The sequence below is a fragment of the Rhinoraja longicauda genome, chromosome 6, assembly GCF_053455715.1.
Source record: "Rhinoraja longicauda isolate Sanriku21f chromosome 6, sRhiLon1.1, whole genome shotgun sequence".
Classification (NCBI taxonomy): Eukaryota; Metazoa; Chordata; class Chondrichthyes; order Rajiformes; family Arhynchobatidae; genus Rhinoraja; species Rhinoraja longicauda.
The window spans coordinates 57,310,077-57,334,904 of record NC_135958.1 but is presented as its reverse complement, the minus strand read 5'-3'; the positions used below and the strand labels follow the sequence as shown (position 1 = coordinate 57,334,904).

The 24,828-nt window shown below is 41.6% G+C and overlaps 1 protein-coding gene and 1 pseudogene across 11 annotated transcripts in view; one reads left to right on the top strand and one right to left on the bottom strand.

Moving 5' to 3' along the window:
- tnrc6c1 (trinucleotide repeat containing adaptor 6C1) overlaps positions 1–24,828 on the bottom strand; it is a 443,993-nt gene that overhangs the window by 141,705 nt on the left and 277,460 nt on the right. The window lies entirely within an intron of this gene.
- On the top strand, positions 14,674–15,192 carry LOC144594681 (RNA-binding protein 8A pseudogene; annotated as a pseudogene).

The window sequence follows — 24,828 nt, the reverse complement described above, 5'->3', positions numbered from 1 at the left end:
ACAACGGAAGATGAACGCTTCCGGCGCTTGACTCCGGTGTGCCCGGCTCGGTCATCGTCAACGAGGCGTCGGGTTCCTGCTCAGTCGGTGATCGTCCAGATCACGTCGGGGTCACCAATATGGCGAGTCCGAAACTTGTTGGTTGTAGAAGAAGTTTATTGCAGCCGCAATATTCGAATACAGAGTTAAACAACAAGGTAAAGGACAACCATTACAAACTTACTGTCTTCCTTGAAGACTTCGCCGAACTAACTAAATCGGGCGCCAAACGCGCACATGACATCGCTGGCCAATCAGCGATGTCGCTCCCTGGACCAATCCCCATGGTCGCGTTCCCACGTGACCTCGCTGGCCAATCCGAGGGTTCGACGACCTGGACCATTCTCTATGGTCGCTACAATAGGATCCTATTGATCAGAGGACAGTGTCAAAATCACAGGTAGTGTGACTGCAGGTTGAATTAAGTACCAACAAGTTACTGTCTATTTCCAATGCAGAATTTAATAGACTTTTGAGAGATGCTCTACCATACAATACAATACAAATGGTATATTTGTAGCTGTAATGTTATAGAACAGAACAATACAGCACAGGAAAAGGCACTTCGGCCCACAATGTCCGTGCTGACACGATGCCTGGCTAAACTAATCTTCTCTGCCTGCATGTGATTTTTATTTGTCCATTCCCCACATATCCATGTGCCTGCCCAAAACATTATTAAATGCCTCTATCGTATCTGCCTCCACATCCACCCTTGGCAGCATGTTCCAGACTACCACCACTCTGTGAAACAAAACCTGCCCTGCACAAATCCTTTAAACATTGCCCCTTTCAGCCGAAAGCTATGCCCTCTAGTCCTTGACATTTCAATAGTCATTTAATAGTTATTTATTTGTCACATACACATAAATGTGTAGTGAAATGAAAAATTACCCGCAGTTCAACAATAAGACCAATAAGAATAATCAATAAAAATGCAATAACGCGTACAATCATAAACTAACACCAAACAAAAGAAACATCCATCACAGTGAGTCTCCTCCAGTCCCTCCTCACTGTGATGGAAGGCCAGAATGACTTTTTCTCTTCCCCTGCCGTCTTCTCCCGCGGTCAGGCTGTTGGAGTTGCCAGGTCAGGGCGGTCGGGGCTCCCGACATTGAAGCTCCCGCCAGGCGGAGATAGGTCCGCGGCGGGCCGACCCAAGCCCCGCGATTCGGAGCTGGCGAAGACGCTGTCGCTGCCGCTGCCGGAGCTCCCGATGTCGGCCCCCACCCAGGGGCCTGCAAAATTCTGACGTCCACACGGCCTGCGCCGAAGCCTCCGGAGACGAGTCGTAGCCGCTCCCGCAGCATCCGAAGGCAGGCAGCGCCGCAGGTGGTGAGTCCGGGCCGCGGGCTCTGCGAACCAGAGCCCAGGTGGTCCCAGCCGGAGGCCGCCAGCTCCAGGTGCATAGCCGGTGGTAGGCCGCAGTGGGAACGGAGACACGACACAGAAACAAAGGTCGCGTCTACGTTCGGGAGATACAATGTTACAGTTCTCCCCCCACCCCACCCACATAACACACAACCACTACACCATATTTAAACTACAATTCAGACAAAAACAACAAAAAACACAAAAGACAAACGGACTGCAGGCAAGCCGCAGCTGCGAGGGCAGCGCTGGCTCCTCCTTTCTACCCTGGGAAAAAGATTCTGACTGTCTACTCTATCTATTCCTCTCACAATTTTGTATACTTCCATCAGATTCTACTTCATTCTTGCAAAAATATATTAGGAGGTTTGAATGGAGTATAAATATCAGCATGGAATGGCTCAGCTGAATGGTCTGTTTCTGCCCAGCATAGATGATACAAAACTGCATAATGAGAATGCCTAATTATATTTTCATAATATAGTTTCCTATTTTCTTTTCCGTGCACCTTGCAAATGAAGTATTTGCTTTCGGTGTGTTTCAATAGCAAGAACAATATTTGATCTAATTTAATCTGCATTATTATGCAGTAGTATTAAGACAAATTACTTCTTCATTGCGGTGGCTGTTTTTATGACTAAAACATTGTGAATTCTGCTGTTAATAGAGTACATAATACAAGTAACGTTACAGCTCCTCAATAGAAATTTAATGAAGTTGACTGAATAAAATAATAACCTCATTTGAGTCATTGCAGTTCAAAGAAAGAATTCCATTCTTTAGTCAAACAAAATAATTTCACACGACAATGTGGGTGGTGATTTTTTTTCTTCTAGGGCAGACGCTTGAGGTCGAGCGTTGCATTCTTCCAGTCCAGCCTGTGAGTTCTGAGGTGGCTGATGAGGCTAATGTGGGATCCGCAGGCTTGAGTTAAGAGGCAATTAACAGAGATGGATGGATGGTAAGTTTGGAGGGGTAGCGTCCTTTTCACCATTTATGTTGGGCTTCCCACCAAGCATTTCAAGGTTCTTAAAGTCACCTCAAATATTTATTTTTCCTTTTGAACAGTCATGGGCAAGTCCATGCGGATTTAATACTTTTTCAACCCTCTTGACCGAAAACGTCAATTGTCCATTTCTTGCTCAGATGCTGGCTAACCTGCTGAATTCTTCCAGTTTTTTGCTCAAGATTCCAGAATCTGCAGTCCCTTATGTTTTCACCTTACCACTGTGCCATCTCTTGAAAGTAACCCTAGTTTGAAGAAGTTCCCCATCTCTCTCCGATGACAGTTCTGTGAAACCCTTTTTCCCCCTCTGTAATTCCTGCTGCGCTCCTACTCTTTGACCATGTTCTGATCCATGGTACACCAAGACTTAGTTTAGTATAGTTTAGTTTATTAATACAGCGAGGAAACAGGCCCTTCGGTCCACCGAGTAAGCGCTGACCACCTACACTATCCTAAATTTGGTACCTCAATTTAGGAATATGAAGGGCAATGGAGCCCAATGGATATAGTTAAATCTATATGAAAAGAAATACATAAATATAGTAGCTACAAAATAAAGTAAATGCTGGATACTCTGAGAAGCATAATCAAACGCTATCTTCTTCAAAGCTTTTCTACCATCTAGTGTGCTGGACAGGAGGACGATTCCTCATTTTGCTGGATGATTGCCGCTGCATTGATAATTAAGAGGCTTGGCACCATCTAGGTCACAATAGCCGCTTGATCTGAACCACGTGTACTGGAACCAAGTCTTCTTTGTTAGCCCCCCACAGAATTGCCACTAACATGGGCTGCGGAAACATGGGAATGTATCCATGCCCAAAGTTCCTGATAATGTCCCATTCCATTCTTAAAATATATTGCTGTTTTATATCAAAGGTCATTAAAAAAAAATTCCCAGTTACAGCCCTGTGGGAGTACAGCATTGGAAGGTAGTGGAGCTCTCCCAACTATCGAAGGGCAGTTCAGGATGAGCAATAAATGCTAACTGTGTTGAGGTCATCTTTATAATCATGACTTTGAATATACATTTGGCCAGGTATATAGATAGTAAGGGTTTAGAAGAATAGTAGACCACATGGACCCGTTGGGCCCATTCCTCGTAGGGTTTCCATTGTGACTTGGGAAAACTGCGTTTTTTCTTTAAAAGAAATTGTTAAAAAAATAATAATAATAAATTTCAGCCAGAGCGAGCCGTGGACCCAAAGCCTCTCCTGCATCAGTGTAGCTTCCTCCCCTCCCCACTCCCCCCTCTCCACCCCAACCCCCCCACCCCACCACCCTCACCCCCTCCCACCCTCGCACCCCCCCTCCCCTCCCCACTCCCTCTCTCCCCCCCACTCCCAGACGCCCCCTCCCCTCCCCTTCCCCCCATCCCCTCCCCCTCCATTTCCCTCTCCTCTCCCCCCACCTCCACTCCACCTCCATTTCCCCCACCTCCACTCCACCCCTCCCCCAACCCCACTCCACCACTCCCCCATATTTGACAGCTAATTTATAAATTATTCTTTGATGAGAGGTTAGTTGTGATCTAGCCTGATTAGTGAAAGGCCTGGATAGAGTGGATGCTGAGAAGTTGTTTCTACTAATGGAAGAGTCTAGGACCAGAAGGCATAACCTCAGAATACGCACCTTAGAAAGAAGACGGGAAGCGATTTCTTTAGTCAGAGGTAAATCTGTGGAATTCATTGCCACAGACGTCTGTGAAGGCCGTCAACATGTATTTTTAAGGCGGAGATGAATAATTTCTTGATTAGTTAGGATGTCAAGGATTATGAGGAGAAGGCAGGAGAATGGGGTGGAGAGGGAAAGATAGATCAGCCATGACTGAATGGCGAAGTAGACTTGATGGGCTGAATGGCTTACTTTTGCTCCTATGACTAAATAACTAAATCTGAAGATCAGGAAACATTTGACCTCCAAAGAGCTTATACTGTATGGTTAAAGTTGTAAAAAATACTTTTATATTGTTAATTTGCTTCAAAGTTGAAATTCTGTGAATTTCTTTGAACTCAGCAGTGCTGGAACATTTGCCATACTCATGATCAAGATGTGTGGTGTTAGGTCACCCAGGGGATGAGATGTTAACCAAACATTTTTTAACCTTATGGATATTTCTTTATGCCAGTATAGAATTCTGTGACCTGGGTTGTAAATTATCTGTAAATGAGTGTTAATCTTTCCCATGGCATTCACTTCATTACTGGAATATTGTGTAGCAATTTACTTTTTAAAACATTTTAATATTTCAGAAGAGCAAAGGAAGGAAGGGGAGGGAAGGGTGGTGAATGGCAAGATGGAGGATAAAAATACTCTCATCCTTGTATGTATCTCCACAGTAAGTGAATATATTCTTGACAGTCGACAGTATCCATAGAGCATTGGACTTTTGATAGATATTTGAGGAACTTTTTAATGCTATCTTAGCAACTGCCAGTGTACATAAAATCAATTTATCTTCATATGTTATATGCATAAATAGGCCCTCCTTTCAGAACTGGCTTCACAATTAGCTCATTAATAATTATTTTGAGGCATGAAGTTGTATTTCATGCTGCCAAACAGAACAAACATCATTGCGCCTTGAGGGACTGCAAGATATATAAAATAAAATTTAACCCAAATTACTATATTGAACTCGTGTTATTTTATAATAAGCAGAGTTCTTTGATTGCTTAAATTTGAATTGAAAACCCATATAAACACATACCAAGAATAAAGCAATTTGCAAATGAAACATAGAATGAGAATGAACTATTAATTCCATGAAACACTGTCATGACAGTAAATGTCAATAATCTTTGGCTGTCACTGTGTGAAGCTATGACAATCATTCACACAAATATGCAATCACTTGTGTCTTTCACCTGCCATTCACAACACTTTCTTTGTAATCACAGAACATATTTATAATGAAATGGCTATTAGAAGCCTATATCATAATCATAAATACATACATGGAGAGAAAGCTTTCTCAGTTTTCATTACAAATATTTAGATGTGAGCTTTCAAATAACTTAATTGTCGAGTAGATAAGGGTCAATTCTCCATAAATTCACTCATGCATACTAATAGAATACTTCTCAAAAGAGTGATCTAATTACACGGAAGGCTTGGATAATATAAAGTAATACACAACAACTCTGGTAAAATGTTTGTGTACAAAAAACACCTGCAAATAACCTGTACAGAAAGGAATTGAATATATTTTCCTTCAACCTGCAAATGGAATACTGTACAATAGTGATACAGTAATAGAGAACCAGTCTGATTACCTGAACTGATAGACAAATAACACAAACAACCATCTTAGGAGGTCCAGTGAATGGAAAGTGACACATATTTTGTTAGTTATAGCTCACTAATCTGTAATGTTCACCTGTTTGTTCTTGAATAGAGTACAATGGCAAGATATTTTGGAGTTTTATTTTTTATAATTCTACAGCACTAATGATGCTGTGTCCATTATGTCTTAGTGGGATTAGGCCCTCTTTACAAACTAAACATCAAATCACACTTAATGCACTGACAATATTCACATCAAAAGTCATTCAGCTAATCGAGAAATAATTACGTGCCCAATATGGATTCATTTAAAACATTTAGCATTGTTGGCCTTATTCATTGACTTTTAGTATTAAGATGGCACCGGAGACAGGTGATTCTTTGCGTGCTGGTCCCAGAAGAAGATCTGCTATCATACATTCCAATCATTTAATTCTTTATTTCAGCAGCAGGTCGGTCTTTATGTTGCACTTAATGTTGTATCCTTTATCCTTTTTCTGTACACTGTGGATGGCTTGATTATAATCATGTATAGGTTTCTTTGACTAGACAGCTTGCAACAAAAAGCATTTCACTGTACCTCGTACACCTGACAATAATAAACTAAACTAAACTAGTGTGCACCTTGTTTAACCTAGACATATCAGGGAACTATGATTGAATCCAATGATGAACATTGGTATCTTAATAAAATGTAATATCTTAAATTGAAATACATGCTGTAACAAAGATGCTTTGAAGGCATTATGTTGCACCTTAAATAAACATTTATGTTTACACTCATTTCCTAAAGTATGTCACAATCCATTCAAACTGTAGCTGCCCTCAAAGTATATCTTTCCTGTCTGGTTCCATTTCTTCCTATCAAACCACAGTTCCAACATTCAACACTTTAAACTGAATATTTCAAAAAAGAGGTACAAATAAGGGTGTGTGCCCGGTACTCTAACATAAAAAGTAGAAGACAGAGAAGAAAATACAGTATAAAGTAGAACCTGTTCAGAAAGAACAGTATCGAAAAAAATGAAAATGGGTGAAGTACAAGTATAACAATGACAAGTTAAAGAAAATAAGCCAAATAACACATCGCACTTAGCTTGCACTTTTGATTATGAGTAAGAGATATATTAAAAATATTTCAATACACCTATCTAAAGCATATTTAGTTAATACACCGGTCTAGAGTATATTTAATTGTACACAGGTGGATCAAAATATTCTCTCCACCCTGCTAATATAATTATCAATGTTAAGTCTATGAAACCCAGGCGTCCAAAATTCAAACAATGGACCATTGTGGGCTCCACCTTTCCAGACTCATCGATGCAGGCTCTGCTTTGTTCTGTACCTTCTCATACCTTCAGTTTCCCCTTCCCTGACTCTCAGTCTGATGAAAGGTCTGGACCCGAAACGTCTCCTTTTCTATAGAGATGCTGCCTAACCCGCTGAGTTACTCCAGCATTTTGTGTCTATCTACCATCCAAAATTCATTCTGCCAGTATATTCATTAAAACTAAATAATTAAAAAAATATTTTGAATAAAATAAGGAAAAAATTACAAATTCAGCCCAATGGAGGTACGTGTATGAATTTGTATATTTTACATGTTCAGATCAGGCAGAACATGCATCTCTGATCTCTTAACCAATACAGCTGTCAAAGGCAATTGTAACAACGACTATTGGGTAATGTTTTCTCCATTTATCAATATAAGTGAAAATGTCAGTTTGATTATAAAGCAAGATTCTTACACTTTACACTCATATCAAAATATAACTTCAATAAATGGAGGACAATGTACCTTTATGCCTCTACATACCTAAATATGTCAACATTCCCACTTAACTCTATTGAGTTAAATAATGTTATTTGTAGCAGGATATAACTACCCTGCTAACATGGATCTTCCCCATATGTTGCATTTACAATTGAATTATCTTCTGTCAAATTAAATTGATTTAATTTGACATGTTGGATAATCACCCCAGTAATAAGGAATCATGTGCATATATGCATTTTGGTATATTGTTGTATCACTCCAACCAGATAATTAGACATGGGAATCATTCACTGACAGTATTTTAATTTGACTTTTCTGAAATCTATTTACGTAATTTTATACGCTATCACGTTATGTCAAGTAATGTCACATAATTTAAGAGTTAGTTGCTTAATTTATAAATAACAATCATTGTGTGCATTAAAAGCCCATAAATTAACTGACTAAAAATAAATTACCTAACTAATTCAATAATGGCAAAAGCTGATTTCCAATGCATTTAATGTAAATAAGGAGGAAGATGTAAAACCAATTTCAGAGATCAGTAATATTCCATTGCTATTATTCAACCTCTGAGGAAATGATAATGATAAAGGCTATACTTATCATGTTGTATGTCTCTGATAACGTCAAGCAAAATTAGTCATGCTGATATTGCAACAAAGAGAATAGTAAAATAATGTGCCACAACATTGATTAAACTTACCTATCAAAGTGCTAATGGTACCCGAATCTGAATTTGTGTTATTTGGATTTCTTTTGCTGGCTGCAATTTTTTTTGTAGGTTTTACATTCTCTGCCTTATCTATATACTAAAACTCTCATTTGTTTGTTTGTTTGTTCCTGAACTGCAGCCAAAACGGTAGCGCAACAATTTTAGGCCCACCTCACTCACCGTTGTCCCTTTGGTGCTAATGGAGATCGGTGTTATAATTTTAGTTATTCACATTTTAAAGTTTAAATCTATCTCCTAGGGAAGGGGGAAGGGTGGGAGGGGGTGGGGGGAGGGTGGTGGGAGGAGGGAGGATAAGGGGGGTTGAGGGGGATGGAGTGGTGGAGGGGGAGGAGGAGGAAGGGGGAGGGAGAGGGGGCAGGGGGGGGAGGGGGGCAGGGGGAGGGGGGGAGGGAGGATGGAGAGGGGGAGGGAGAGGGGGCAGAGGGGAGAGGGAGGGAGGAGGAGAGGGGGGAGAGGGGGGAGAGGGGGGAGAGGGGGGAGAGGGGGGAGAGGGGGGGAGAGGGGGGGAGAGGGGGGGAGAGGGGGGGAGAGGGGGGGAGAGGGGGGGAGAGGGGGGGAGAGGGGGGGAGAGGGGGGGAGAGGGGGGGAGAGGGGGGGAGAGGGGGGGAGAGGGGGGGAGAGGGGGGGAGAGGGGGGGAGAGGGGGGGAGAGTGGGGGGGGGGAGGATGCTGCACCAATGTAGGAGAGGTTTGGGCCCAACGGGTCCACTTGGTCCAGTAACATTTCAAGGGTGTCATTGAGCCTCTAGGGGCTTTGCCAAATTCCTTACCCGTTCTTTATTTTCCCTGTAGCTGCAACTTATTCTCTCTCATTCCTATCAATTGCCTTTTGGTTTAACTGCCACTTACACTGAGTGATAATTTACAGCAGCCAGTTAACCAACAGCATGTATTTGAGATTTGGGAGGAAAGCTGGGTGCCAAGTGGAAACCCATGTAGTCATGAGGAGAATTTGCAAACCTCCCATACACTGCACCTGAGGTCGGGATCAAAGCCAAGAGGCAGCAGCACTAACTGCTGCACTACCATGCAATCATCCTAATACATTAAGCAAGGTGTAATGACAGCACAAGGGTTTTATTGTGTGAAGTTCTCCACAAGATGGTTACATGAATCATGTGCAAAGAAACACAATCTTTATTCTGGTATTCTGGTTAAATATATATTTTTCCTTCAATCAAACTATCGCCTTGATTTTCCAGCATTTCTCCATGTAATATTCGAGTTTGTGAATAAGTCCTGAATTTCCTAATGCAGTAGAATTCCGCTAATCTGCTATCCAACTATTTGGAATCCTGATGGGTCAGCATCTTGAGCACCATGTGATGTTTGCTGCCCATCCACTTGCCAGGCTCCCAGTTCTCATGCTCCATTAAACCCACCTGCTTCTGTTGACCGCATTCCTTTTAAACATACTGCAGCCTCCTTGTTTCCCATGCTCCCTTTAAACTTACTGGAATCACTTGAGAATTTGTTATTCTACTTTTACTACTTTATAGTACAGCATGGAAACGGGCCCTTCGGCCCACCAAATCCACTCCAAACATCAACCACCCATTTATGCTAATCCTACACGTATCTAATCCGGTTTAATTCTCCCCACATTCTCGTTAACTCTCTCCAGACTCTTGCACTCTCCCGCACACAAGGCAGTTCATAGCAATCAATCAACCTACCTACCCACACGTCTTTGGGATGAAGGGTGGAAACCGGAGCAACTGGAGGAAACCCACTCGTTCACAGGGAGAATTTGCAAACTCCATACAGATAGTACCCGAGGTTAGGATTGAACCTGTGTCTCTTACGCTGTGAACCAGTGGCTCTACAAGCTGTTCCACAGTGCTGCTGACATATTTCAAGAAAAAGTAAATTAAATGTGTAGATAAATACAAAGTGTTGGAGTAACTTAGCAGGTCAGGCAGCATCTCTGGAGAAAAGGAATAGGCGAAGTATTGGGTCGAAAACCTTCCTCAGACCTAAGTGGGAGTTTGATTTGTGAGGCATCAGGATTATGTTAGATATTTTACCAATTTTAATTTTTTTTTAAATGTCTTTTGTGTTAAGTATGTGTACTTTTAATTTTACTTTAGTTTTATACATTTGAATGTTTTATAAGTGACAGACATCCAATTATTGTACATCTGACAGCTGACTAAAGCAGGGGCCCATTGTGTTACTCCAGCATTTTGCGTCTATCTTCAGTAATAGACAAGCATCTGCAGCTCCTTCCTGCACATATGAGTAGTTGAGTAGTGAGGGCAGGCTGCTGCCAAAACAAAATGGCCTATTAAACTTCGAATATTGAAATTCTAAAATATTTTATTAGCTGAGAAACTCTTTCCTAGCAAAAGGAAAACAATGTGCTGGAGGAACAGCAGTTCAGGCAGCATCTGTGGAGGGACAGATGACATTTCAGGTTGAAACCCATTCTTCAGACTGATTCAGACTACATTTCAGGTCGGGACACTTCTTCAAACTGATTCAGGCTTTCATTCGAAGATCAGAAATGTTCATACATTCTGAAATGAAGGTGAAAACTCATTATACCCCATACTTTCATTCTTTCCTATATTTTCCCGTTATCAAACTGCAGCACAGACAATACACTTATGGATAGGCTTTCTACCGAATAAATGGCAGAGATGGGGTAGGATATTTTAACATTTAGATTTGAGATTCAAGCTTTATCCTTTTCCTTCTCTGATCATGAGGGAATCGACAATACTCCACCATTCTCCTGCCATCATTTCTGGGACTCATGCAGTCTTGCAGCCCAGAGTCCTACATCCCTGATGTCCCTTTGTAATCTATTGGAAGAGCCCCTATGTAAAGAGATCTGTGATATCACAACACCCTCGTAATTGAGGTGATGTGCAAGAGATTTCCCGACCCTGTCTCTGAAGCAAGCAAGTGAGAAACAGTCTGTGAGAAACTTACCTATACTCATGTGATGATATGTGATACATCTAGATTTAGAGACATTTTCTTCCCAGCTATTATCGGGCAACAGAACCATCCTATCAACAACTAGGGAGTGGTCCTGAGCTACCATCTACCTAATTGGAGTCCCTTAGACTATCAGACTTTACTGGCCTTTCTCTTGCACTAAATGTTACAGTATTCCCTTTATCCTGAGTAAGAATGCTGTGGATGGCTTGATTGTACTCATGTATGGTCTTTCCACTGACTGGAAAGCACGCAACAAAAACCTTTTTACTGTACCTCAGTGCACATGACAATAAATTAAACTAAACAAGTAAACGTTTTACTTTATCTCAAATACAAGCTGATTTCTCCCAGTACTAAACCACAGAGAGTTTAATGACTAAAGTGGAATCATTACATGGTGACTGTGGTGGGTCGGGCTTCATAACACAGCTTCTGTAATCCTGTTCAGAAACAACCACATGGTGTTATTCAGCAAGGGTGGCCTCTGGTCAGAGTCAAAGATGCCTAAATGGCTCCATTCCAGCATGGAAATCTTACGTATAACACAAAGTAAAAACTGGGTTGTGGAAAGAGCTAACATCAGTTGCTCATTTGCTTTTGTTTATCGCTTTTATTGATTTGCGTTTTAATGTGTTTTCCATTAACTTTTTGTGGAGACTTTCTTTACTCAAATGAGTAACATACAGAGTGTGTAAAGTAAAATGCTGGAAAGATGTGGCACAGTGGCTAAATGGTAGAGTTACTGTCTTATAGTGCCAGAGACTCAGATTCGATCCTGATTACGGGTGCTGTATGGAGTTTGTATAGAGTTTATACTTTCTCCCTGTGACCGTGTGGGCTTCTTTTGAAGCAATTGTGGATGCCATGAGTGGAATGGTGGCCACTAGTCATAGATCTAGAAGTCAACATTAACAACTAATATGATTGAAGGGGAAAAGGTAACATGCTGGAGGAACTCAGTAGATCCAGCAGCGTTTGTGGTGGGAATGGATAAATGACATTTCGGGTAGGGACCCTTAAGGAAACCAATATCGTCAAATACCCACCCTGGCCATGGTTTGATTTTGCTGCTACCATCGGGGAAAAAGGACAGGAAACCTTGAAACCATGACCACCAGGCAAGAACAGCTTCTTACCAGCAACCATCAGGCTCTTGAACACTAACCTCAGCAGCTATAATCTGTTGTGGACTGTGTTTTTTATTGCACTGCAGACTTCAGTTTTGCACTGTTGTAGTTACAGTATTCATTTATTGTATTTTTGAATATTATTCATTGATCTGTATTATTGTATTTATGGACCTGTTATTCTGCAGCTAGTTAGAATTTCATTGTTCCGTTGCTGGAGCATATGACAATTAATAAGTAAAGAAAAATCAATATATCTCCTCTTTGTGGATTACACAACCAGGGAATCTTTCCAATTTTACATCAGGTCAGATCTGATACAGGATCTAAATCCCCATTCACTTGTTCGGGGTCTGAGGAATGGGGAAGATAATTGATTTTCTTTCAAATTATTTTACTGTATACTTTTGATTGATTTGCAAGCATTTTTATGTGTCTTCAATTAATTTATTTTGTGGTATCTGTACCCCTGTGGGTCCTTTGTGCAGGAACATGCAAAGGATGTAGTGCATTGTGCTGAAAACACAGAGTCTGAGATATGACCATTTAAAATTATGTTCCTTTTGTTTATTTGCTTGTTTGTTCATAGTGATGCACACATAATCACCCTTATTTGCATATTCTGGATTAAAAAAAAAAATAATAATATTTTAAAAATATATATTTACATTGCTTTTAATGGTTCTTAAAAGGTCTCTGAATATTAGGTGTTTTTTTCAAGCTTTAACACGGTGAAAACACAGGTAACTGCAGATTGGTTTTAGCTTAATTTAGTTTATTGTCACGTGTACCAAGGTACAGTGAAAATCTTTTACAGTGCGTGCTAACCAGTCAGCGGAAAGACAACACATGATGACAATCAAGCCGTCCACAGTGTACAAATACATGATAAAGAGAATAACTTGAATAAAGCTGGATAACGTGCAGAGCCGAACTAAGCTAAGCAATCAAGCCGTCCTCACTCCCAAATAAGGGACAAGGTGATGTCACCACCCCGCGCCCTACGTGACCTCACCCAGCCAGCAGTCACGTGTTCCCGCTCCACCAATGGCGGCCGCCTGGGCCAGGAGGCAGGTTGCTACGCAACCTCCGTTAGACGGCACCCGGGCCTACACTGTCCGGAGGTTAGGGTTGCCAGCTGTCCCGTATTAGCCGGGACATCCCATATTTTGGGCTCAAATGGCTTGTCCCTTATGGGGCTGTCCTTGTCCTGCATTAAGTCAAGTCAAGTCAAGTCAATTTTATTTGTATAGCACATTTAAAAACAACCCACGTTGACCAAAGTGCTGTACATCAGTTCAGGTACTAAGAACGAACATACAATGGCACACAAACATAACAGCACATACAAAAACAGTTCACAGCGCCCCCTCAGAGGGCCTCAAACGCTAGGGAGTAGAAATAGGTTTTGAGCCTGGACTTAAAGGAGTCGATGGAGGGGGCAGTTCTGATGGGGAGAGGGATGCTGTTCCACAGTCTAGGATCTGCAACCGCAAAAGTGCGGTCACCCCTGAACTTAAGCCTAGACCGCGGGACAGTCAGTAGCCCCAAGTCGGCCGACCTGAGGGACCTGGAGATAGAGTGGTGGGATAGAAGATTCTTGATATGGGGGGGGGGGGGCAAGCCCGTTTAGGGCTTTGTATGTGAATAGGAGGAGCTTGAAGTGATTCTGTACCGTACTGGGAGCCAGTGGAGAGAGGCCAGAATCGGGGTGATGTGGTCCCTTTTACGGGTACCCGTCAGGAGTCTCGCTGCGGCGTTTTGGACCAATTGCAGGCGGGAATGGTTTGATTTTAGCTATGGTACGAAGCTGGAAGAAGCTGGCTTTTACCACAGCGTTGACTTGCTTGTCAAACTTTCATGCGGAGTCAAATATCACGCCAAGTTTTTTGACATGCGGTTTGACTAGGCAGGATAGGCTTCCAAGGCTGTCTGTTATCGTTTTGATGGAGTCGGGGAGGCCGAATAGGATTTCATTAGGCCTGGGGGGTGGTGTAGGCCCGGAAGCTGTTGGCCCAGACAGTGTAGGTACGAAAAAACTGGTTAAAATCTGTGCCTAACTTCCGGAGGTCGGAACAGTGTAGGCCCGGGCGCCGCCTAACGGAGGTTGCCTGGCAACCCGCCTCCCGGCTCGGGCGGCCGCCATTGGTGGAGCGGGAGCACGTGGTCGCTGGCTGGGTGAGGTCACATGGGGTGCGGGGTGGTGACGTCACCTTGTCCCGTATTTGTGAGTGCTATAGTTGACATCCCTACCGGATGTAGACACAAAATGCTGGTGTAACTCAGCGGGTCATGCAGCATTTCAGGAGAGAAGGAATGGGTGACGTTTTGGGTCGAGACCCTTCCGAAGGGTCTCGACCCGAAACGTCACCCATTCTATGCTGGACCTCCATGAGGCGGGCGACGAGCACTTCGCCATGGATGTCGAGGGTGACGAAAGTATCCACAAACTGAAGCAGAAGGCGAGGAAGAGGGAGTGGCGAGGATTTGGCTCCGAGGAAGGCGCTTGATCCAGGCTGCGAGAAGACTACGACTCCGTGGAACAAGACGGCGACGAGCCAGGCCCTCAACGCTCGGTGGAGGGGTGGATCTTGTTTGTGACCGGGCTCCATGAGGAAGCCACTGAGGTGGACATCCACGACAAGTTTGCCGAGTACGGTGAGATCAAGAACCTGCACCTCAACCTGGACCGACGGACCAACTACCTGAAGAGCTCTGCCCTGGTGGAGTACGAGACCTACAAGGAGGCGCAGGCAGCCATGGAGGGTTTGAACGGGTCGGAGCTGGCCGGGCAGCCCATCAGCGTGGACTGGGGCTTCGTCAGGGGGCCCCCTAGCGGCAAGAGGCGGAGCGGCCGCAGGGGAAGCCAGAGCTGGCCGGACTGGAATCGTCACTGAGATGGGACGGAGTGCAGAGCGACAGGTGGGACGGAGCGGCCCGCACAGCGCCGGGTACCGAGACACGCCCGCAGATCGCTGTGCCCAAACTGAGCCGTGGTTACACGGGCCGTTTAATCTCAGTCGGGACTGTCATGGGGCTGGGGAGAGGGTGGGGAGGGAAGGATAAGGTTGGCTTGTGCAAAACAACACTCAGAAATAAAGTATTTTAGTTGAAAAAAAAATCTTCAGTCTGAAGAAACATTTAGAGCGGGGCCTTCGAAAATGCGGGGCCCGTAGCATATACTACTTTTGCCACTAGGTTAATCCAACACCAATAACGTGGATGACACCAGACAATAGACAATAAACAATAGGTGCAGGTGTAGGCCATTCGGCCCTTCACGCCAGCACCGCCATTCACTGTGATTATGGCTGATCATCCACAATCAATACCCCGTTCCTGCCTTCTCCCCATATCCCTTGACTCCGCTATCTTTAAGAGCTCTATCTAACTCTCTCTGGAATGCATCCAAAGAATTGGCCTCCATTGCCTTCTGAGGCAGAGAATTCCACAGATTCACAACTCTCTGGGTGAAAAAGTTCTTCCTCATCTCTGTTCTAAATGACCTACCCCTTATTCTTAGATTATGGCCCTTGGTTCTGGACTCCCCAACATCAGGAACATGTTTTCTACCTCTAGCGTGTCCAATCCCTTAATAATCTTATATGTTTCAATAAGATCCCCTCTCATCCTTCTAAATTCCAGTGTATACAAGCCCAGCCACTCTATTCTTTCAACATATAACATTCCCGCCATCCCGGCAATTAACCTCGTGAACCTACGCTGCACTCCCTCAATAGCAAGAATGTCCTTTCTCAAATTTGGAGACCAAAACTGCACACAATACTCCAGGTGTGGTCTCACTAGGGCCCTGTACAACTGCAGAAGGACCTCTTTGTTCCGATACTCAACTCCACTTGTTATGAAGGCCAACATGCCATTAGCTTTCTTCACTGTCTGCAGAACCCGCATGCTTCCTTTCAGTGACTGATGAACAAGGACACCCATCTCTTTGTACTCCCCCTTTTCCTAACTTGACACCATCCAGATAATAATCTGCCTTCCTGTTCTTACCACCAAACATAAATCTGGGCATCTGCCAGGCATCTAGCTACTCACCCAACCTGTCCAAGTCATCCTGCATCCTCATAGCATCCTCCTCACAGTTCACACTGCCACCCAGCTTTGTGTCATCCGCAAATTTGCTAATGTTACTTTTAATCCCTTCATCTAAGTCATTAATGTATACGGTAAATAGCTGCGGTCCCAGCACTGAGCCTTACGGTACCCCATTAGTCACTGTCTGCCATTCTGAAAGGGACCCATTAATCCCTACATCCACTGGCTCTCCCTTATCCATTTTCCTAGTTACATCCTCAAACATTGGAAAATGATCACCAATGCGTCCATTATTTCTAGAGCCACTTCCTTAAGTACCCTGGGATGCAGACCATCAGGCCCCGGGGATTTATCAGATGCTGGAATCTGGAGCAAAGAAAGCAAACTGGCTGGGCAGCATCTGTGGAGGGAAATTAGCTTCTTTTTCTCCTGCCCTTTTGTCTGTCAGAATTCTTCAATGGGATTGAACCAACCTGGCATCATCACTGTGGCTGGTCAGATGCATTCCGATGAAGTTTGGGTCAGATGGCAACTTTTTAAGAAGCTCATATCCATGGAGACTGTTGGAACTTTGTCAACAGTAACCCTTGGAGTCATCAGGAGTCACTTTGTTTTCCTATCAATTGCAAAACCTGGGTTTTTTAACATTCAGATAAGGACTGATATACTTTCTCAGCTTTCAGAAACATGGTTTGAAATGATACAGCGAAGATTGGCCATTCATATGAAGGAAGATATTTCAAAAAGGGACCCAAAGTGCTGGAGTAACACAACCGGTCAGGCAGCATCTCTGGAGAACGTAGATAGGTAATGTTTTGGGTAATGTTTATCTTGTAACCTGTAAATTTTGCATCTATCTGTTGGATTTATTATTATTCCATTCATATCACATCAGGAATCTACTGAAGCCAAGATTTATTTTGGAATATAAACGCATATCATTTATCATTGTTCCTGGGACTTGAGGATCTGAGCTATAGGGAGAGGTGGGGCAGGCCAGGACATTATTCCTTGGAGCACAGGAGACTGAGGAGTGATCTTCTAGAGTTGTATGAAACCATGAGGGGAATCGATAGGGTGAATGCACATTATCTTTTTAACAGGGTATGGGAATCAAGAACAGCCAGGGTAGGAGGAACATGAACGAGAGGACAGAGCGTTACGGTGATGGGAAAGATTTAATAAGAACCAGAGGAGCAGCTTTTTTACACAGAGGGTGGTGGGTATTTGGAACGAGTTGCAGAGGAAGTATTGGAGGCAGGTACAATGACAACATTTAAGAGACATTTGCATGATCACATGGATAGGAAAAGCTTAGAGGGATATGGGCCAAATGTGTGCAGATGATACTTCTTGATTGGAATGGGTGGATTGGGCCGAAGAGCCAGTTTCCGTGCTGTATTATTCGAAAGTTATTAACCATCTATGTAGCATTTAAACGCTTCCTCAGAAAACTTCTGAGAACTGATTTTATACCATAAATATATTTCTCCTCAAATTTTTTAAATGTTTTTTTCTATAAGATCCATTGTAGACACAACAGCTCACTTGATTTCAGATCAATACCCCATGTTTATTTTTAGCTGATTAATTACTTCCCTGTTAATTTTACGGCACTATTCCATTGTATGTGGGGATGAGGCAAAGTTACGGAAAATATTTAAACTTTTTAAAATAATTATTTTATATTAAATAAATATCACACTGCTGGAAAGTTTAAAATTACCATTTAATGCAAAGAGTAATTGCTGTCACTGGGAGTAATAATAGATTACAATTAATCCCAAAGTGCAGACTAATAAAACTACTAAACACTCTGTATCTCTTCTTTCTTCATTATTAATTTGAATGTCTAACACCAGAATGACATCTAATACATTATCTTTGTTTTATTCTAATTCCCTTGTCAGGATGGAAGTTAAAATGGAAGTCCCTGTGTTGCATATCTCCCAGCAACCGAGCTACTGTATGTGCAGTCCTCTTGTGGATGAAGAATATTTCTGGTGGTGTTTGATCGCATAAACAAACATACTTAAAATTATAGGTTTAATGCTAGAATCTTTCTCCTTCAGGGATTTAATTTTAGTTTAATATTTCTTGATCAGAAATTGTTTGTGTTTCCTGTTTCTAAAATTATTCTGCAGAAACTAATTCCAGTTCATTTTACCAATAAAGCGAAACTAAATTTTCATTTAATTAAATCTCCACTAATATTTTGTTTTACTAAAGTGGTGGCAGACTCATGTAGTACTACTTAGTTTCTAAGAATAGTGTCAGTTACATTTCAGAAGTCAAGGGTCTCTTCCAACAATTTTGATAAATGACTTAAGTTTCTATATGAAATAATAAATACTTCTTTTAATCATTGTTCAGAAGGTTTGTTTCCAAGGGGAATGGAAGATGGTCTCAAAATGGTCAAAATGTATTATTCAAAATAATCCATTGACTTGTGCACCCCTTTGCTTGATTAACTATGTCAAATATTAAGTTAATAAACTAACCAGACAGCAGAATTATATCACTTTGGTCATCCAACTCGTTTTCTTAAGATTTGCATAGTCTATCATGCATCTAAAAAGTTACGGCTTGGATTTTGGAGTAAAAATAACATTATCCATGCTCACTATTATTAAAAAGTAGATCTGGTGACTCCATGTGCACTTTTACACATTACAACATTCTCCCCAAGTTATTCAGCTCTCTCAGAAGCTGTGCTAATGGTGCCTGAACCAGACACCCCTCATTCAGATGCTCAGAACATCTGAAGTTGCTGCAAATACATATTTTATACCTTTTGAACTTACCGGGAATAGTTGGGCCTTGTCCATTCCAAAAGTAATAGATTATTTTTCATGATGTGCTGCATTTTAATTGTTTCCAACTAATATCATTAAAGACCCGTACCATCCTGGCCACGCTCTTATTTTGCTGCTCCCATCAGGAAGAAGGTACAGGAGCCTGAAAACCGTGACCTCCAGGTACAACGACAACTTCCTCCTGTCAGCCATTAGGTTCTGCAAACAACCCTGCACAACTGTAACCACAACCCTACCTCAGCATCAAACCACGACAGACTTTGCAATACTATGGTTTACGCACTTTAGTTTGTTGCACGAATCCGGTCTGGTTTTACTTTTAATAACAGATAATTTATTGTTCATGTATTTGTTGTTGTTGTTGTGTGTAATATGCCTGTAAAGCTGCAGCAAGTAAGAATTTTATTGAAAAAAATACCCAAAGTGTTTGACACGAAGTGTTCGAGTAACTCAGCGGGTCAGGCATCATCTCTGGCGAACATGGATAGGTGACGTTTCGGGTAGGGACCCTTTTTCAGACTGGTTATGGTGGGGAGGTTAGGGGGGAGGGGAAGAAACCTGGGAGAGAGGAGGAACAGGACAAAGCCTGGTTCATCTCCAGTGCATATGATAAATAAACACTCTTGAAACTTGAAACTCTTGAAACTTAATGGAAGAATAAATAGTTTCATTATGTAGTGGAGCCAAACAACCATTCACCTGAACTCCATCAAAGTTTCCCAAAGGCTACTTCATACCCATTGTCAAAGTATGAAAGGTTTGGGAAAAAAAATGCAGAATACTTTTCAGTTGTCAACGGCTGAAGCCAATGCGAACGCTGCAATCAATCGATAAGTTTAAGGAAGACAAAACTAAATAATTAGAAAGTAACACTGCTCTTGACATTGATTTTAGAGAAAAGCAGCATGAATTTAAATGGCGTTTCCTTTACTCAGTCACTCTCAATAAAGTTAATGACTGTTGGACTATGAGTCCATTAGTTCTGTATCTCCCAGAACAAATTATCATATTTTCCAAAGCAAACTGCTTCACGTCTTAATTGTTACATGGTTTTAAAAAAACATCACAAAGATAAATATGTTAATTGCACATTGAAACTGGCACTTCTCCTGAGAAATTGTCTTAGAATTGAATATGGATAACTGATTTATATGAGCTGCATTGTGGTGAAGTTTTCTTTTTGTCTTAAATGGTAAATCGTCATCCACTCATATTAAGTGACTGGTAGATAGAGCCTTCTGCGATTCATGCAACGACCACACGCTCTGTGCTCTAGGCATCCAGCAGGTATCTAGGTAAAAATGTTAATTTCATGATTTAGTGCAGAAATCATCTTCAATCTATTAATTTCTGTCATTGGTCGCCGGAAATGTTTCTGTTCGCTAAGATCGCCAGTTCCTTTTGACATCTCGTAAGTGGCAAGATATTAAAGTAAGGCTTTTGTATCATCTATTTTTATGGTAGCCAGTGTGGAATACAAGAAATCCTCATGAAAATCAACATTTAATTTATTTTACTAAACCTATAGAAGAATAAATAAATGAAATTTCGACAGCAGGAAGAAGTTCAATATTCCGAACTACAAATTGACAGGCGCGGGGCAGATTTTTCGGTTTAGTTCAGGTCTCAACTGCTGGAAAGTGCCAAGAAGGACTTGGGTTTTTGCACTTTTATGGCTACCCAATATTATGGCTATTATGTTATTTAAAAAAAATTGATGAATATATTTTATCGGTGTGTACTGCGTTTGCGAGTCTGTTAAGTTGCTGCATGTAGGAATTTAATTGTTCTGTTTTTGGTACATACAACAATGCTGACTCTTGACACTGTTCCTTTCAAAATAAATATATCTCCACTCTCTGTTGGTTAGTTTAGTTTATTGTCAAGTGTACCGAGGTACAATGAAAAGCTTTCTGTTCCATGCTATCCAGTCAGCGGAAAGACTATACTTGATTACAACCATGTCCACAGTGTACGGATACTGGATAAAGGGAATAACGTATGGTGGCAGTAGTTAAAGACCAGCAAAATCTGATAAAAAATACTCCAAGAGTCTCCGGAGGTAGATGGTAGATCGGAACTGGTCTCTAGTTGTTGATTGGATGGTTAATTTGCCAGATCACAGCTGGGCAGAAACTGTCCTTGAATCTGCATTTCCACACTTCTGTACCCCTTGTGTGATGGGAGAGGGGAGAAGTGGGTGAGACTCGTCCATGATTGTGCTGGTGGCCTTGCCGAGGTAGCATGAAGTGTAGATGGAGTCAATCGAAGGGGGGTTGGTTTGTGTGTTTGTCTGGGCTGCGTCCACAATTCCCTGTAATTTCTTGCGGTCCTGGATGGAGCTGTTCCCAAACCAGGCTGTGACGCAATCCCAATAAACTGCTTTCTACGGCACATCTGTAGAAATTGGTGAGAGTTGTTGGGGACATGCCATACTTTCAAAGCCTTTGAAGGAAAATAGGACAATAGATGCCACCTTCTTGAGGCAGTGCTTCATGTAGATGCTTTTGATAGTGAGGAGGGCTGTGCCCATGATGGACTGTGCTGGGTTCACCACTCCTTGTAGCCTCTTGTGCTCCCATGCATTGGAATTGCCAAAGCAGGCCATGATGCAACCAGCCAGGATACATTTTTTACCAATGGTAAAATTAAATTATTTTCATGAGATTGTTGCTACCTGAAGAGGGAAACTACACCAATTGGTGAGTGAAACTTTTCATGGTGAGATGATAAGCACCAAACACCCTCCATTAGAAGACTCAGCCATGTAACTATTAAAAACCATTCCAAGTCAATTAGACGTTAGACTTTAGTGATACAGCGCAGAAACAGGCCCTTCGGCCCACCGTGTCCGTACAGAACAGCGATCACCCCATACACTACACTATCCAACACACCAGGGACAATTTACAATTTACAGAAGCCAATTAATCTACAAGCCTGGATGTATTTGGAGTGTGGGAGAAAACCGGAGCACCCGGAGAAAACCTATCCGGTCACAGGCAGAACATTCAAACTCCATACAGATAGCATCCATAGCCAGGATCAAACCTGGGTTTCTGGCGTTGTAAGGCTGCAACTCAACCACTGTGCTGCCCAAGTCATTTGATAGCTACTGTTATGGACAATTAATGAGAGGCAGTAAACTCTTCGTCTGCAACATAGAGTAGGGTAGGAGACTCCTGAATGAAAAATTAGGACAAAAAGAATTACAGTTGAATAAAATAAAATTTTATTAGATTAATTAGGGATTGAAGCATGTCAAATGATTCATGGTAAGTTCAGAAAAATAAATCATCGTGCACTTATGCATAGAGAGTCCAGCCCTGTATTGAAAGGCTAGAGGAAGGAAATGTTTGATATAGTTTTGAACATCGGAAACTGCTGTAAATACTCATATATCATTGTGGAGAGACAAATAGTTAATAGTTGACACTTCAGTCAAAATGAACTGCCGATGCTGTAGTCTTGAGCAAAACTCAAAGTGCTGAGTAACTCAATGGGTCAGGCAGTATTTGTGGAGGGAATGGACAGGCAATGTTTCGGGTCAGGGCCTTTTTGGGAATGGCCCCAATCCCTCCACGGATGCTGCCTGACTCGCTGAGTTACTCCAGCACTTCGTGCTTTGCTAATGCTTTGTATTGATGTTTTTTTCAGCAGAACGGCCCTGATGAACAGTTCCAATGTAAGGTCATCGACTCGAAATGTTAATTCTGGTTCTCTCCCCACAAAACGCCGCCTGACCTGCAAAGCATTTACAGCTCTTTGATATTTGTTTTTATTTCAGATATCCAATATCTGCTGTGGATTCCGTAAATCTCTTTTATTGATTCAGCAGGATTACTGCTGAACTGGTGGAGAGACAAAATAGGGCTGTTCAAAATACAGCAAGCGCAAAACCACTCCACACACATGATTGTCTTGGGCAAGCTGAGATTTGAGGTGCAAAGCATATTGTTTGAGCCTGAGGTGAATTTGACAAGACTGCTTGCTATAGGTTGCAGGGCTATTAAACCTGATGTGAAATAAAGTGGTTGGAGTGACTGCATCCCTTGGAGAATTGCAATTCCATCTTACTGTAAACCTACTCATTACAAGACATTGCCACAAATAACCTGAAACTAATTAAAACATGTAATGCATGATGCTATAAATGTATTTAATATTTTTACTGTATTATATTTATGAAGATTGAACATTTATTTATGTGACTATTCAGAATACTCCATCTTGAAGATTAAATTACTGTAATATCATTTAATTTTCTTGAGGTGAGTGTCAGTTAATTTACTCTTTTCTAGTTAATCGTAGAATGGGGAGATCCTCTTTGAGCAGATTAAAACACTAAACTGAATACATCAAAATCATAGCTTGCAAGAGTGGCCGGAATAAGAGGCAACGTTCCAAAGAAAATCTTCACACACCGATGCATCCCAATTCATCCACATTTTGCAATCGAATGTATTTTTCCTGCTCTTTGTTTCCTGGTTACAGTATACTCATGCCTTTGCCCGAGTGGAGAAGGGTCTTGGAGTGAAGTTTTGTTATAATTGGCTGTGTGCATGGAGGGTTACAGGTTAAAAATAAAACATTGTTTCCTGCTGTTGGGGAGAAAAGAAACGTAATCATAAAACAACATATTTTGTACCCTTCTTTCATTGAGACTGAAGAATTTTAAAGATGATGAATTAAGTATTTCTTTCTTTGTTCCTCCAGTCTAAAATGTTAATCGATCTACATGGGTTTTATCAAATAATTGTCAAAATTAGCTGCCTGAAGCTCTGAAAATAAACACTTGGCGAGCACACGCTATGCCTCAGTTTTGGGTTAGAGTCCACATACAAGGACAGTTTAGGTTTCTTGCCGGGTGTCACTTTGATTTATGTTGCTTTCCTTCAGGTGACCTTGAGGTCACACAAATACTGAAAATCCTATCTTACTCATTGTGATGCTAACATGAGAATCATTCTCTAATTTACTGGAAAAAAACTGGTGAAAATTGTGTTTGGGTCTATTCATTAGACATTTCATCAAAATGGCATATGTTCCAAGATAAATACAAAAAAGAAGACAAATATCAAATGAACTTGAAGGTTTTGTTTCGCCACTTACAATGGAATTACTGAACAGTTTGAAGAGAGAAAGATGACTGGATAAAATGTCAGTGCAGAATAAAGACAATAAATAAGGAAAATAAATAATCCTTTAATGACTATTATATTTTCCTTTGATCTGGTGCAAAATGTTGTACCCGCCTTTAAAATAACAATGGGGAATATTTTGTTCAGAAGTAACATCTATAGTTAACAACATTTAAAACAATTTTTTTCCTGTTCTGGCAGATATGAATGTCACGTCAGACAGGGCATGTAAATTGGATACTTTGCAATATTGTCTACCTGTACTGATATCATCAATAGTATATTATTAATCTATATACCAAAAAACATTGAGTATTTGGTGAGACTTTGTGCCATCACTAATACTGTTCCTATTTAAAGTTAAAGCTTGATTAATTACTATGCGTTGTACGCCTGATCTTTTCCCTGCCAGGGAAGGACTCCGTAATATGAAACCACTAATTTAGTCTGTTATTATTTCTAATTATTTTAAATACTAATACTTTCATATATCTCATAAATTTAATTCTGCAGCAAT